At 47.5% G+C, this 15,907-nt stretch overlaps 1 protein-coding gene across 1 annotated transcript in view; it reads right to left on the bottom strand.

Annotated features, from left to right (window-relative positions):
- LOC119389727 (D-glucuronyl C5-epimerase-like) overlaps window positions 1–15,907 on the bottom strand; it is a 53,280-nt gene that overhangs the window by 29,193 nt on the left and 8,180 nt on the right.

Below are 15,907 nucleotides of genomic sequence, written 5' to 3' on the forward strand. Positions count from 1 at the left end.
ACGATTGTCTCTGGACATTCAGTGGAGAAAATAGTCCTACACGACTACACAAATCCAACCGGCCGTTGCAAATCCTCGCTGCAAATCGTCGCTGCAAACAGATGCCCGTACACACACGCACATCACGACTAAAAATGGTTTCTAAACTCCCATAGGGAGTTTCTAACCACGTGACACGCACGTCACGACCAAAAATACTTTTTAAACCTCCCATAGGGAGGTTTCTAACCACGTGATCTAAAACTCCGTGGGGAGTTTAACAAGGTCTGTCGTTCATAAACTCCCTCATTAAGCAAGAGGCGTTTTACGACGACATGTGCCGACTTCACTCCGCTACCACGGAGTAAATGATTGGGGCATGGGGGTTATAGGGGCTCATATGCTGGAAAAGTGTAGCCAAAAGAGCCAAATCTCGGTTAACCTCCCTGCCTTTCCCCTTCGTCTCTCTCTCTCTCAAACTCAGCGCTGAAGGATTTTCTTTAAATCCACTTCCGCAATCCCAAACGGGTAAATAAGTGAACAGATCCGAAGACTTACAGCTACAGCGAAAACAATACCACGGGTGGTAAACGTGAACCAGCACATTTTTCGAAACATGCGCATAGCAAATAAGATAGCGGCTTGGGCAGAAAGCAACATAAAAGCGACGTGACATGGCAAATGTAAACAATTGACCAATGCCTTGTCAACTGATAAAAAGACTTATATAAGTTTGCGATAAAATTTAATTACGGATAGTGCAATGTATATACTATTGAAGTTGCCACTTTCGTCGATGTTGTTTCTTAGTGTGTTTTGTGTAAACAACGGCTACGAGAAAACTTCTTTTGAAGCGAATCTTCCTGTGAGCGGCGGCGTATAGTGTGTATGCTACAAAAAAAAAAATCGAAAAGAAACAAAATACGACAGTTTTGATGTACATCGCACACCACCTGATCACCGCCGTATTCGAAAGTGCGCGAAAGCTAAGACAACCCTAAGAGATTCAGCCTTTCCTGCAATAAAACAGCCGGAACATACATTAAATAATATAAAGTGGAATTCGCGACAAGATGCTTACGTCATCAACACGGGGCATCGGCGGCGAAATTAGCGCGGTTTAATTATTTGATGTTCCATTCTTTTTCGCCGATAAATGAAAGTTCGCCAAAATAAACATAAATGGAAGATGCTTCAGATGCTGACAACAAATCTTCCCTTGTCTCTATGAAGTCTCTATGTGTCTTGAGGGCAGGCCATTTTCTTGAAACAGCAGTAATGCCATACCACACAAACGGGGGCCAGCGGCTGTTTTACGGATATATGCTTCGGAGGCGTCAGATTGGGCTGCAGCCTTGCCGTTTAGTATCTTCAATAACTAAACGAACGGGGCAAACGATAGACACAAACGCATGAAAAGTATTGGTTTGGTGCATTCTAAGTTTCACGACACATTAATTCCCTTCGCTATATATATAAAAATAGGAAAGCATTCGCTTAACATCCCAAGGTGGCGGCGCTCATGTGTCTGTATATAGACTAGAAAATGTATAGACTAGAAAATGCAGGCGAAATACTAAAGGCCCGTGCACTTATATTTAGGTGCACGTCCAAGAGTCAAAGGGGGATGAAATTTCCGGAGCCCTCCACTACGGCGTCCCTCATCACCACACCGTGGTTTCCGGGACGCAAAACCCCAGCAATTATTACTATATACATACGAGAAGGCCACCTATAGCTATATAAGAACAAAACAAAGCGGTCTGAATTGGTTCCTGCTTGTGCAGAACCACGTGGTAGCACTGCGCACGCGCTCGTTCGACCTGCGTCTATTCATGAATGAATCAACTGCAAGTGATTGGTTCGTTCTCTTCTCCGGTGCTTTTTCCGTCTATAGCTTGCTGTCCGCGTGTTCGTGTATGACGTGTATAATCAAGGCACTACAAGAAGCGCTAATGAACTGCTATGCTTGTAAATTGGGTTCCTTTCCTCGATGGCTTATGTCTAGGTCGAGAGGACGTCAGTACGTGCCAGTCGAAACACGTACACAACACGCAAACAGAATCCATCGCAGCTCTCGGCGCAGAATTAACACGAGGACAAAAAAAAAAAAAAATGCTCCGTTAACCAGTTTCTCGGGCAGGGAAGCTGCGTCATTTCCTTATTCGGTAGGCGTTGGACTAAAACACAGTCTTCGAAAAAAAAGGCAAAAAAAAAAGAGAAAGGTGGAGATTAGGAGGGCGGGATGGGGGGAGTAGCAGAATCTGATGTTACCCGTGCGGCGTGCGACCGTATCACAAGTATCGTTTTTGTATGTTTGTTTGTTTGTTGTTGTTGTTGTTCGTGGTGAAGACGAGCAGCGCGAAGCACTGAAGTGCGGAAATACAGATAAGGGAGGACTGAGGCAGCGAAAGAATGAGGAACAGGAGCGCTGACCACCAAGTGGGCTTACTGGTCACAAAACAGATACACCTATATACACGAGATAACCTTCCTCAGTCCTACCTCATGTGCATTTCCGCACATAAGTGTTTCGCACTGTTCATTTTTGCCGTGAACGTACACCAACGTCGCCCACACCGCTATTCTTACTTGTTGTTCCGATAGCGCCATTTCCACGCATGCCTACTGATCGCATATCACACCTTTTCTCGTATTGGTTCCGCGAAATGCCCATGCCGTGATAGCCGAATGGCATGACACACGAGGCAATGAAAAGAAAAGAAAAGAAAGAAAGAAAAGAAAAGAGAAAGAAAGAAAGAAAGAAAGAAAGAAAGAAAGAAAGAAAGAAAGAAAGAAAGAAAGAAAGAAAGAAAGAAAGAAAGAAAGAAAGAAAGAAAGAAAGGCACGGCGCCAAGTCGAAAGCAACAACACCGACTGCCCGCCCGCGCCTTCAGCACCCTGGAAGAAGGGGCCTCTCGCGAATCGCCTGAAAACCATTTATCTCGCCGAGGAACTCGGTCGGGCCAGCAAGAAGCAGTCGTCGGCAGGCCGGCGACACGCGAAAGTGGTGGTGGCTTCGCCAGCAGCGACAACGGGAAGGGCGCGCCGGCGAAAATCTCTTCCGTCGTCGTTTCCCGGCACCGACGACAACAGGGCGCCCGGCACGACGCTGCACTGCTAACGACCCAGCGCGACGCACGTCACCAAACAAACGCGGCGCGCTAAAGTCGTGCAGCACCGCGAGGGGCTTTTAAAAGGGAACACTAAAAAAGAAACGCTATGAATCACTCGTATGGCATCTGTCGATGCCATAAAAGTGACTCATGGCGCTTCGTGCGGTACTGCACGAAACTATTCGTGCGGTACAGCAGTTTTAAACGCGTATGCATTTAAAGGGACACTAAAGAGAAAAACGATTTTCCGCGTATTATTAAATTACAACTACACAATACCGAAAGCACAACTCTTACCGCGAGAATACGTTTGGTAAGAGAGAAAACACGCGAAAAAAAAAAAAAGGCAAGTAGCGACGCCACCTTCAAGTTCCCGCACGCGAACGCCGTAACGTCATAAAATTTGACGATCGAAATGCGGCCGCCGCTGCAGGGATTTGAACCCCTGCCCTTCGGGTCAGCAGACCATAACCACAGGCCACCGCAGCGTGTTTGTTGCCTGCCGGGTTAAACACCAATACAAATTTGAAAGCCTTAAGAACATTCGTTGATATAATTAGAGACCGGAGGAGGTAAAACAAATCTTTGGGTTCCGGTGTGTGTTTCTGCTATTTATTATTCAGAAAACCGTTTTAAAGGCTGCGGGGCGTCCTCAACATACGCTAACTTAAAGGGGCACTACGGAGTAAAACCATTCTTGTCTTTTTTTTTTCTTTTTTTGTATTAGTAATTTAGCCTTCAACGATACCGAGAGCACCACTATTAGAGAGTGTTAGTGCTGGGGACCCCAAGCCACCTGTGTACGCACGATCTTGCGTTCCTTTGTACTCCCAGCCGCATCCACGGAGAATACAAAAGAGCGCAAGGGCCCGCGCGCCCCCAAGCCCGCGGGAATCCAGCACTAAAACTCTCTATTACGCTGGGTAAGCGACGACACGCATTAAGGCAATACAGGTGGCGCCGCACTGAGGAGGTTCCCGCCCCCACTCGCCGTGACGTCAGAGATCTTTTAATTAAGGCGTCCGCTGGTGGGCCTACATCATTCTCATTCGGCAAAAATAGATTGCACCGTGTTCTAAGGAAGCCAGTGAATTAAAGTGGCGAGTTTCGGGAAATTTAATTCAGTGCGTGTGACCCAAAACATAAAAAGTCTGAAATCCGCGACTCAAAGTAACGATCAGGTGCTGAACGAATGAAGCGAAACCTGTCAAGGGCTCGTTTCTTTGGTAAACACAACCCAGTTACCAGTTAAACCAACAGACCATGAAGGCAAGGAAGGTATAGAGGACATTATTTGTAATCGTTTAACTGTAGTGTAGTGGTTATGATATAAAAGTAAAGAAGTTTAAAGTGGACGAAAAGACAGCTTGTCACAGGTAGGGACCGAACTTACAACCTTCGGATAACGCGCCCGTTGCTCTACCGATTGAGCTACAGCGGCGGTCGTCCTACCGTCCACTTTAACTCTGCAGGTGCTGAAGTTTCTGCGCGGAATTCAGAAAAACGAAATTTTGCTCCTCAATCTACCTTCTCATTGAACCTATGATGGTGGAAGTGTTCTTAAAGAATACCTTATCGGTCTAAGCTAATTCAGTGCTTCATTCAAGAAACACTTTTCTTTCGGCGAAAGTGTTGCGAAAAGGGGAGGAGGAGAGGAGGGCAGGCTCATTGATTTCCAAGCTAAATGCCAAAGCGCGCACGAAACCGTTACCGTCAACCAGCCCAGCAGTCACAGCTTTCACCACGCTGCACGCTTTTGTCGGCGCACTTCTTCGACGCCGGCATCGCGTTCATCTATAACAATTGCCGCAGATTTGCGTGCCAGAGCAAAAGGCTCGCCCGCGACGACGCCGGCGTGTTGGGCTCCGATCGAAAGGCGTCGAGGGAAAAGGAGTGTCATTGCATGCGTGGCCAAGGGTGAAACGCTTTCGCGGCGCCGCAGCCGAATGGCACGACATCGACAAGAAGGCCAGCGCGAGTTCCCGTTCCTCCTCGTGTGTCGGCCCGATTTGCCTGCCTGCCGCTAACTTTCCCGACGCGAACCACCTATGTATACGCCGCCGAAGCTGTCACGCGAGCGACGCAGATGATGAAGATCCGGCGCGCTTCGGGCAAAAAACGATTCGACGCGTGACCGATAATGTCCGGAAGCCGATCGCTCGATCCACATACTTCAGTCATTCAGTCAGTCGTATCGCGGCTACCGCGTGGTGCAAGTGTTTGCTTATTCAAGACTCTCGTCATGCCCTTTTACAGCGTTACAGAGAGAAGTGGCATATTATGCCAATTGATTGAAACTTTCGCCTTGAAAAGTCATTTCACTATGAGAGTAATTAAAACTGAGGAAATCTGCAGGGCACGCTGCAGACGAGAGGCGGGATCGAGAGAAGTAATTGGCGATCGACGGTATAGAGACCCCTACGTTATGCAAGTAAAATTAAATAACGTGATTAGGAGGCGATGATGATAATCCGGGTATCGATAAAGATAGAAACGGGGAGGTGATTCCATTAGTTGTATTTTAATGCGATCAGCCCGAGAAGATACATAAGGAGCTGCAATACGCACTGCGTTTAAGCTGAGCAGTGCCTGCAGGTCTCTCCATCGAGACATTCGTCGTCTATATATAGACTATTTTACGGACGGGTTTCAGTGCCGCCATACTGCGCTGTAGCACTGCCGTTTTGTATCTTTGACAACTAAACGAACAATAGGCATACGCATGAAAGCGGTTGGTTTGGTGCATTCGACGTTTCATGACCTTATTAATTCACGTCGCGACAGAGAGAACTAAGGAAACATTCACATAACAGCCGAAAGTGGCGACGCCCATGTGTCATGTAAAATCATCTATAGAGCGGCGCGCGGCGAATAACGCCCGAAAAAGACCCCGATCCACGCGCCCGTCGGTGCCAGATTGATTTCTGCCGCTGTTGCCAATCCGAACGCGAGAAAGGGATCATGGGCTTGAGCGCGTTCTTTAATAAAGCGCCGTGACGACTCTTGTCGAAAAGTTAGGCTCCAACGACATTCGCTTGTTCAACGATTTCTAATCACTTCAGGCGCGCATTTCCCCTGAACTTCCGTCTCCTTTTATTACACGCGTGTTCCCCGTCTTTGGAACAGCTTTGCAAAGCACGCGTGTCATATCCCTCGCGGCACTCTGCAAATGACGACGACCGCATACGAGCTCGACGTCTCGCATAGGCGACTGCCGCTATACAGCATAGATGGAAGTTATCAGAAGTTAGTTACCTGGTTCTGAAAATACAGTATACTCTGCGCGACAAGCGCCACGTCAGCACGGGTATACGTCTTAATTGTCTGTCGAACTTATGCGCAAAATAAAATCTCGCAACTTTGACGCGGGAGAAGAAAAAAAAAAAGTTTGCTCGTTAATCTTTTTCACGCTCTTGTATTACGCCTAAGAGCAAAGCTTTCGAAATAAAATTGAAAAATAAAGAAACTACGAAAGTGAGAAGGGGAATCCTTGCGCGGGTATACGATTAGAGCGTCTCCGTCTCTCGTGCGCTACCTGCATAGTAAGCCGCTTTACTATTTAACTAATTATAAGGAGTTTGCTGTTGTGTGCCATACATTGTAAGCCGCGCTACTATTTAATTAAGTATACGAGCGGCCGGCAGGCTTGGTCTGACGGTCCCGACGTGGGAGTCGCCCGCTGCGCGCTGAAGCGCGCCTTGCAGGACCCAAATAAAGTTTTTCAACCAACCAACCAACGAAGTTCGCTGCTATCTGTCAGCGCCTGTCCCGTCTTCTTTGCGTTTCTCTTTTAAGGGTGCGCTTCAGCGCTACAACAGGTCAGTTAGCAAACGCCGACTTTGCCAGAAATACGTATTTATGCAGTACAGGGAGTTTCTTCGCCTCGATTGTTGCAAAGGTTTCGCGAGGGTGATGTTCTCGGTGAAAAGCATACACAGATGCTTCCATTGTAGCTTACAGCAGCTGTCTGTCTGAACGAAAACCGCAACAATAAAAAGGCGTGCTTCTCTTGACAAAGCCTCTTCTAGTGAAGAGGCCGGCTTTCGAGTGGTCCGCAACATATGCGCAGACTCGTCACAACCTTATCGAGGTTCGCAAGTGCACACTGCCGCTTACGAAGGAGACGCGCGATCTGCATGGCCAGCATGCGGTAACTCTCCGAAAACGCCCGCACGACTCCGTGACCACATATTAGCCGCTAGATAAGCCACAGCTATTAGATAAGCGGTTGCTACGGCCGCTGAAGTTTGTACCCAATTGCGCCGGCTCTCCAGAAAAAAAAAAAAAAAACTGTAGAGAAAGCGAAATAATTCACAATGGATTCTCCTAAGACGACTCGTAGGTGAAAGCCATCTTCTTTTTCTTCTGAATCGTTTGTATACAGATCCCCCCCGAAAGCTTTCTGCACCTCACGGGGTTTCGCAGTGCCTCCGAGATCGGGCCACCTTTGACCAAACGACGATGTTACGTGATACGTCATTACGTGACGTCACATTACGACAAACCTGTTGGTCCCTTATTAAGGAGGATTACACAATGATCCTTGTAGAGAACCAGAACTAGCCCGACGATTCAAAAGGGGGGAAAAAAAAGAGATTTTCCTTAACGATAGTAACGGCCTAAATAAGTGAATCTACAGAAACCCGTGACTTCACACCAATGATAACGTCACATTGTGTGACGTCTTGATGACGTCATATGGGACGTCATCACATGGTGATTTTTGCGCCATTCGTGTCGTCACCGCCGACGCCAACGGTCAAATTTCGCGGTTGATGAAGCATCTAAGGCTTTCCCCTTAATAAATTTAGTTACTTGGACGTAATTAGCGTGATTTATTTATTCCAATTCAAGCCTGCTCACCAAGACATGCATGCAACATACCAAACACGCGGGAAGCATGTCGGCGCTGCAGCATTACTTAAGCTTCTAGCACGCGGGCAGCTAACTATATAGGCGTCTTATACGCGATCAGAAGAGAACGCCCCTCCTCGAGCCATTGTTCCGTATCCACGAAGAGGCTTAAAGGGACTGTCTACCGTCCTTCATCGCTTTTCTGTTTTGTACCGCAGAAGCCGTACCGTCTGATGTGTCCAACCTTGCTGCGGTTTCTCTGGAAAGTGAGTAGAAATTTTTAAAACAAAATTATTCGATCTGCGTTCGGTCTTCTTCCATTGGCATGAAACATGCCCACAACACTGGCTGGCGGACGCGATGACGATTGCAGTGCCGGTAAAAATTAAAACCGAAAGCACATGTGATTTCTGTAGGATTACTTTGTTTTCGCTGAACATGAATGTAATGAATGTAACAGTCGTTTTCAGCGCGCTAGAGGTTAAATGAAGCCTTATTATACGATTGCGGAAGACTTGTTTTGCTGTAGTCGCAGTTCATGGCTGTGTTCCAATTCTGGACACCATCGTAGACAGTCTACGCTGACAGCTTAGAAGACAGCATCGAGGTCATGTTGTCCGACAAATGGAACGCGTCCAGAAGACGTCTACGCGACGCGATGCCACCTCGCGTCGAGAAGAGAAAGCTAAGAAAAACAAACGTAAATGTTCTTTCTTTAGCCTCTTTCGTGTTCAAACCTATGAAAAAATTAACGTAGCTTACATTGAGCGCCTGGAAAAACACCTACTGGTGTACAGACGACCATACCGGCGAGATCCGAGCTACGCGAGCATTGCGCTGAGCCGCCATCTTGTTTGGACAGCAAAGTAGCCTGCATCGTTTTTGTCTTTCTCGAAGCTGTCTATTTTGCCGGCTACGTGAGAATTGGAATGGGACTTAAGATGGCCGCTGTCCACTTAGCTGTCTATCTAGCCGTCTACGCTGAGTATTGGAACACACCCTATGCGTTTATTTTAGCACTGATGCCGCAATCCAAGCCGTTGAGTCATAAAAAAAGATACGATAAATGCACATCTTCACAGCGCAGCACATGGTAGACATCATAACAACAATACATCGGCACAGTACGACCAGCGAGTTGAATCAGACGAACTCGAAGACGGCGCCGCAAGCAACGCCACCGGGCGCCTTTTTGGATGCGCGAGGGAAAAAAAAAGCAAAAACTTACTCTCTGGCGCAACCAAAAGCTGCCTCAAGTGCGTAAAATACAACTTCAAGTTATACATATTTCTTTTTAAGCAAAATGGGCCTAGCTGCGAGGATTTCTTGTCCTACCAGTAGATTGACCACATCGCTGTTGGGTGACGCTAGCAGTCATTCTTTCGCGATTTTCAACATCAAATTAAAGATATAATTCCTTTTTTATGGGGCAAAAACATGTTCGTTGCCACCGATGTGACGAACGATCTTCTCATTTTCACCACAATCAGAAATTTTTTCCGAGCGGTAGACAGCACCCTTGAAATTGGGGTCTCGTCTTCGACATGCCTGAAAAAGATGCCGCCATGGGCAAGTTCACTTTGTATATCTCTCTGAAGATTCGCTGTATCTAAATAATTTCCTTGCAGTCAACCAGACAATAAAATGTAACAAAAAGTCCGCTCATTAGCACGGGTAGTAAAACACAGATGCGAGAGGAAAGGAGGGGCAACCTCTTCAGATGATTGAGCCATAGGCGCTGACATGTGGTACCCACAAGGGTTGCAGAAGATAGCGCCGTGCTCTCCCTCTCAAGTACGTGTACACTGCCAATCACCAGGTCGTGGCACCTCTCTCAACACAACCTCGCCTCTATCTCCTTTAGAACCAAAGGAGGCTGCCCCGCGGCAGTGGGAATCGAACCTCGTACTTCCCGCGTTGCATAGGTGACGCTCTAGCACTTCACCACCGCTGCGGTGTATACAACTCCGCGTCGTGCCCTCACCTGCAGTGGTTCTCGAGATGCAGCAAAACATGGCGCTATCTTCTGCAGCCCTTGCAGGAGCGCAACTCAGCGCCGAGCTCGCAAGGTGATCTCTTTTTTAGGACTCTCTTCTGCCAAACAATCGACAGAGAAGAGAAAAAAAAGAAGATGGTTTTCGACTTCGAGTCATCTCAGGCAAATGGATGAGGGACCGTGTGACGTTTTTCCATAAGTTTCTGCCCTCAAAATGCAATGATTACTTTGCAGAAGTAAGCGCCTTTAGGCTCAAACCACTACCCAGGGGTGCAACAGCCGAAAGAGGATTTGGAGCAATTTTTGGAGCAGCAAAATATTGCTTTTGGAGCCCAAAAATCCAAATTTGGAGCAGGTTACGAAAAAAAACCAGAATTTTTTTAGCACAAAATTCGAAATTCGGAGCAGTATAACAAAGAAGGCTTACTTTTAGAAAAGAAAACAAAAATACGTACAAACCATTCAACGTCCGCTAATTCGTGCACAGTGCACGTGAACACTGCTATTTCAATAAAAGCAGTGTGTTGAGCCACCCCACAGTGCGAACAATGACTAAAACCACATTAGCATTTATAGGGCCTGTCAAATAATTCGAGAGGCACTGCAAATGCTAATGTGGACCTGCGAACCTGGCAACCTCGAAATTCGGGAGATTCGTAAAGCAGGAGCAAGTGGGGGTGGCGAGCAAAGAAAGCTGGCGTACGCTTTTGTCTATTGTTTCTCAAGGCCGCAGAAACGTCATACACAGCAGCTCCGTGCACAATGATTGCCAGTAATTTTTTAGACATCAGCGATCATACTAGTACTCGTAATTACACGGCGCGTGCACGAATGAGTAATTGAGGAACAAAATAGGCTGTGTCCCTGACAGCTAGCGCTAATAGCCCCTTCTAAATCTCAGTACGCTTTTCAGTACGACACCAGTGTACTGCGGCAAAAGTGGCTTAAAAGCATTCAGCACGTAATAAAACAATCATCAGGAAATTAGAGAACCGCTGTCCATTTTTATATCGATAGGAATTATATGGGTCTCGACGGCTTTTTGCCATCATGTCCTGTATAAATCCAAATTATAACATCCGCACACAGTACGTTCTACAGCGGGTAAAAGAGCGCTAGTGCGGGCGAAGAACGCGGCTGAGGCAGAGATCAAACGAGCCAGCCCATCTCCGTCGCTCGGAGGGCGCATGCGATAACACCACTCCGCTCGGGAGGCCTGCCATCGAAGCAGAGAGGAAACGCCCCGCCCGTCTTGAACGAGCATGAAAAGACGCGAGGGGGGGGGGGGTCGCGCAAGCAGCAACTTTGGACTTTGATTCTAAGGGTGCGGTAGCGATCGCCGGCGCGCGCGCTATCTCGGCAGCCATCAGCGGTCGGCTCGTATACCCTCCTACGTGCTGCGCTCTCATTGCAAAGACACTGTGCAGAAACTGGGAGCGGCCGTATTCTCTTACACCACGTTTTGTAGAGTTGCGCGATATTTGCTGCCAGCCTCACTTGGTATAACATTACAATTTGTTGCTATCGCATTCACTGATCCGTCCTTGCGGCGAAACTGTGACTTTTTTCTTTTCTTTCGCGGGGGGGGGGGGGGTTAGGGTCTGCGCGTGTGTATTGGATGATGACGCCCACACTGCAGATGACCAACGCAACCACCATTTCTCGCTAAAATTTGCGCAACTGAGAAAATTTTGAGGTTGGTCGGGCATTTTGGCGCAGCGGGGCGCAATTTCAACAAATTTCACAGTTTTGGCTCAACTTGGCGCAAAAATAGGGAACTGTATCAAATTGGCGCAACAATGGCGCAGCTGTTGCACCCCTGACTACCTCATCCGATGCTCCACGTCCGCCGCGATGGTGTAGCGGCTACGGTGCTCGGCTGCTGCATGATCCGAAGGTCGCGGGTTCGATCCCGGCCACGGCGGTCGCATTTGGATGGCGGCGAAATGCTAGAGACCCGTGTATACAGTGCGATGTCAGTGCACGCTAAAAAACACCAGATGGTCAAAATTTCCGGAGCCCTCCACTACGGCGTGACTCATAACCATATCGTGGTTTTGGCACGTAAGACCTCAGATATTATTATTATATCTCAAGTTCCACATATCGCGAGCCCGAATGCATATAGTCCACAGTACAAGAACACACGCACACCTACGCGCCTTCAAACCCTCTCCTCTCCCCAGGCACGTAGCCAGGATTTTTTTTCGGGGTGGGGGGGGGGGGGGGGCCCAAGGCCTAATTTTTCGAAAGACAATCTTTCCATGGCAAAAACAAAAAAAGTACCCTGGGAATATAGAGGGCTGGAAAATTTTCGGGGGGGGGGGGCCCGGGCCCCCCGGCCCCCCCCCCCCCTTGCCTACGTGCCTGCCTCTCCCCCCTTCCCCTCTCACATACACACCTTCATTCCATTCCGCATAACAAACTAGAAAGGGGCGACGTATAGACGGAGCGTCTGCCGATACCGACCACTTCGCTCAAGGACAGAAGACACAGGTTTCACCGATTCCCGGGCGCACACACACACCCACGCCACCGGCATTCTCCCAGTCCCATGACGTCATGTCAACGGACCGCGCACATCGCCCGGTGCTGCAGTGGCGCGCCGTCACGAGGGTGCTTCTCGACGGAACGAACATCCCCGCGATTCGCACGGTGCTGTTTTCACACGCTCGCTGTGTGCACGCAACGTGTCGCGGAACGGGCGACCGCCTCATGCTCAACTGTTCCCGTTGCACAAAAATTCGACACAGGACAAGACGACAGGATAAGAAAAGGGTCTTCGTCCCTTCTCTTGTCCTGTGTCAAATTTTTGCGCTACGTGAACAGTTATGCATCGCAAACAAGTCCAACTTCACAATCTTGCCTCATGCTCCTTCATTCGACAGAATGAATAACGCATGGCTGACAACACGTGATCATACAAATTCTTAAAATCCTGCCAACACGACATCGACGGACAAAGAGCAAAGATGGCGGTGTGCTCGGCCACTTGGTGCAACACATTGCAAATTCACGAGCGCAAAAACAGCAGGAACGGAAAGGCAACGAACGATAAGCGTTTCACTTCCCTTCCTGTAGTTTTTCCGGTCACACTTTTACAATATGACAAAGAGGAAAGTAAGTGGGGGGGGGGGGGGATACTAGCATTTTTCTTTTCTTTAAAGGCGATACGCGCGCTCTTCATTGACGGTGATTTGAATTTCGATTCCGCACACAAGCAGCAAACATATAACAGCAAGGACTTCTACATATACGTTTTTTTTCTTTTTTTTTTTTCAAGAGCATACGGTGAGTACTTCGACACTCACTTCTTTCTTTCCTTTTCTTTCTCTCTCAACAGCCGTGAAGTGCAGTCCGGTCCGCGCTTTCCACTGGGACACGTATGGCCGGAAAACCAAACCCCGACTAACCCATAAACTGCATCATAGTTCGTAGAAATCCAGAGAAATCGAGCAAATCATGGGAGGACGGAGGCCTGAAGTGATGAACAGGAAATGCCGCTGGAGCCAACGTTTCCACAAGTGGACTTGCCTCCGTCAGTGCATGCAGCAGTTGCTCGTGTCCTTCGAAAAACTGCTCGGTCCAGCACACGCCGTGACGTCACGGCGGTTAAACGATCGCTATGTCAACAGGACTGCATGGTATAATTTATAACACCGTATGTGAGCGAACGATTCTGAGCGCTCAATACTGCACGGCACGGAGGGGCCTTCCGGTTTCACTAATCAGTAATATATATAGAGAGGCTAGAACGGTTATAACCTCTCTGTACTATATATACGCACTAGACGAGCTACACTCGATCGGCTCTATTTGCGTTATGCCGCTAGCAAAAACAGATGGCGACGATCATGCACTAGCTGCAACCATTATTATTCAATCGATCGAACAAGTCCTCATTTATAGGCACGCGGATTCATCCATTGCTGTTCTTTTTTGTTTTTCCCGCATACAAGAGAAAAGAAAGCGTTCTGAAAGAAGCCTAAGGCATTCGCGTACTAAAACAGAAAACCTACTGCACACGATGTCGACTTCCCCTTCATACTGAAGGAATTGTGTTATGTTTGTGATAGTGCGTTTGATTTTATGTGTCATCATTTGTGTCAGTGTGTTTTCCTGTGTATGTCAAGCAATACAGAATATTTGAGTTTGAACGTATACAGGTGAACTGACTTTTCCCATTTGAACTTGTCATACAACACTTGTGTAGACATGAACCCATTAGACGTATATGAACTGCCATGTGATGTTCGGCTGTGCGTATTTTCCTATGTGTTCTACTGTATTGCATTTTGTGCCCTTATTAATTTTGTTACTACATATCCTGCCTTCTAAGCGAGGAGTAGCCGGTGCCACTATAATGGCACCAACCTCTCCTATTTCATCATTTCAATAAAAAAAAAAAACTGAAAACCGCTCTATCGGAAGAAGTAGAGGTGTGTGAATAGTATTTGGAGGCAGAATTAAATACGAATCGCATGGTGCAAAGAAAAGAGACGAAGCGAATATGAAATAGCATTTTTCAAATACAAATACATTATGGAACAGTAGCAACCTCTAGGGTGAATAATTTTTTACACACGGATATCACTGTCGTCAATCCTACGTCGCTTTCGTTGCTTTAAAGAGACACAATAGTAAAAGAATGAATCGGTTTGGATTGATAAATTTTATGCTCAAAAATCTAATTTCGTAAACTTCGCCGTCATAGATTGAATAACGAGGAGAAAATCAAGGTCAAAGTCTCGTTTTTAAATTTAGCGCCGAATTCCCCGCGCGTGACGTCACCGATTTCAAGGTACATTTCTCATATTTTGGCCCAACGAAATTTCCTGAAACTTGGATGTGTCAAGTCTCTGGACACCTCAGAGGGCGATGTATTTCACTTTTACCGATTAGGAACGACGTAGGTCCTGTAGTAGAAGCCGTCAAAATCTGACGTCACGGCGATCGGTGCGCGAAGATCAAGACAGCGTCGTCACGGGCATTTTCTTTTTTACGCATTTTCTCGCTCACCGGGCGTCTTCTCGCGGTAAGCGTGGTGGTTCTGGTATTGCGAAAAAGTAATTTACTAATACAATAAAAATCGGTTTTCTCTTTAGTATTCCAGGACCACGACTTCACACTCATACCTGTTCACACCCACAGACACTCACTAGTGTTCATTACTCAAGTCCGATCACTTACCCTCATCCCTTACTTACACTCTTACTGCCGCCTTTGAAATGAGTGTGCCGGGACTGAAGACATATGCTCGTAGTTTCCGGTCGGCCATCCACATACCACCGTCACTCTTTAGCTTACGGGCGAAAGCGGGTACGCGGTGGCGCCGCCGAAAGCGAGCACCATGGTGACGTCACGCGTGCCGTGACATCACCGTGCCGGGCAATTGGTGGTGCCATAAGTATGCAGTGCACCACATGTGGCGCGCCTCGCATGCTTGCTTCTGCGTCGTGCTTGAGCGTCGCTTCACATGCCTATACTTTCCACTTTGCATTTCCCATACACTCCAATCCTCGTTCTTTTTTTTTTCTTTTTTTTTTCAGCGCTAAGATAATAGCAAGGGCACACAAAGGGGACCACACGACACGAGGGACGCGTCGTGGGGCCACTCGCGGTTAGTCAACATTAAGAGTTCCTGTATATATGGCTCCCTCAGGGGCCATATGCAAAGAAGCCATACATAGTAATTCTAGTCAACATTGCACGGCTTTTCCAAATGTCGGCGTAGAGAGAAAGAACGAGAGAGATGGAAAGCAGAAAGGTTAACGTGGTCCTATTAACCGGTTTGCTACCCTGCACTAAAGTCCCTAGATTTTTCCCTGTTAAAGGAAAAATCTAGGGACTTTACCCTGCACAGGGGTGGGGAAATAAGAGTCAGAAAGTGGACAGACAGAGAGACAGATAAAATAAAAAGGAAAAAAAAAAACGCGAACACAGGAGGGGCGTTCCAGTCACA

Source organism: Rhipicephalus sanguineus, chromosome 4, assembly GCF_013339695.2.
Source record: "Rhipicephalus sanguineus isolate Rsan-2018 chromosome 4, BIME_Rsan_1.4, whole genome shotgun sequence".
Taxonomy (NCBI): Eukaryota; Metazoa; Arthropoda; class Arachnida; order Ixodida; family Ixodidae; genus Rhipicephalus; species Rhipicephalus sanguineus.